At 47.9% G+C, this 457-nt stretch overlaps 1 protein-coding gene across 1 annotated transcript in view; it reads right to left on the bottom strand.

Moving 5' to 3' along the window:
- The window catches only part of PPEF2 (protein phosphatase with EF-hand domain 2), a 76,907-nt gene that overhangs the window by 64,618 nt on the left and 11,832 nt on the right, over positions 1–457 (bottom strand). The gene's annotated exons all lie outside the window — the stretch shown is intronic.

Raw genomic sequence — 457 nt, 5'->3', positions numbered from 1 at the left:
CCTGCTGAAATCTTGGAAGAATAAACATCCAGGAGGCCATCTCCATCCTTGCTGGACTGGTGCTACTCATGACCCATTCCCTGGTGAAGTTGAAGGGATTAAGCCAGGGATCCGTCACACTCAAGTTAAGCTGGTCCCACAGAGATCAGTGGAGCCACCACATCCTGCCTACAGGAATGTATTGACACTACATTCTGACCAATGGGATGAGAGCAGAAGAGATGTATGCAACGTCTTCATTATGTCTTTAAAGGGTAGGATATTCTCTTTCCCTTCATTCTTCTATTGTATTGCCTGGAACACAGATGTGGTGGCAAGCTCTGCAGATGAGAGGGCGGGGATGACACGCTAAGGATGGCAGGGAACAAGACCTAAGAATCCTTGGTCCCTGGACAATCTAGTAAACAAAGGTGCCATACCAGCCAAGAAGTGCATGTTCCCAGATTCAAACCCAGGT

The sequence above is a fragment of the Lipotes vexillifer genome, unplaced genomic scaffold (assembly GCF_000442215.2).
Source record: "Lipotes vexillifer unplaced genomic scaffold, Lipotes_vexillifer_v1.1 scaffold749, whole genome shotgun sequence".
Classification (NCBI taxonomy): domain Eukaryota; kingdom Metazoa; phylum Chordata; class Mammalia; order Artiodactyla; family Lipotidae; genus Lipotes; species Lipotes vexillifer.
Note: the sequence above shows the minus strand (reverse complement) of the source record. Positions and strands in the feature narration are given on the sequence as shown.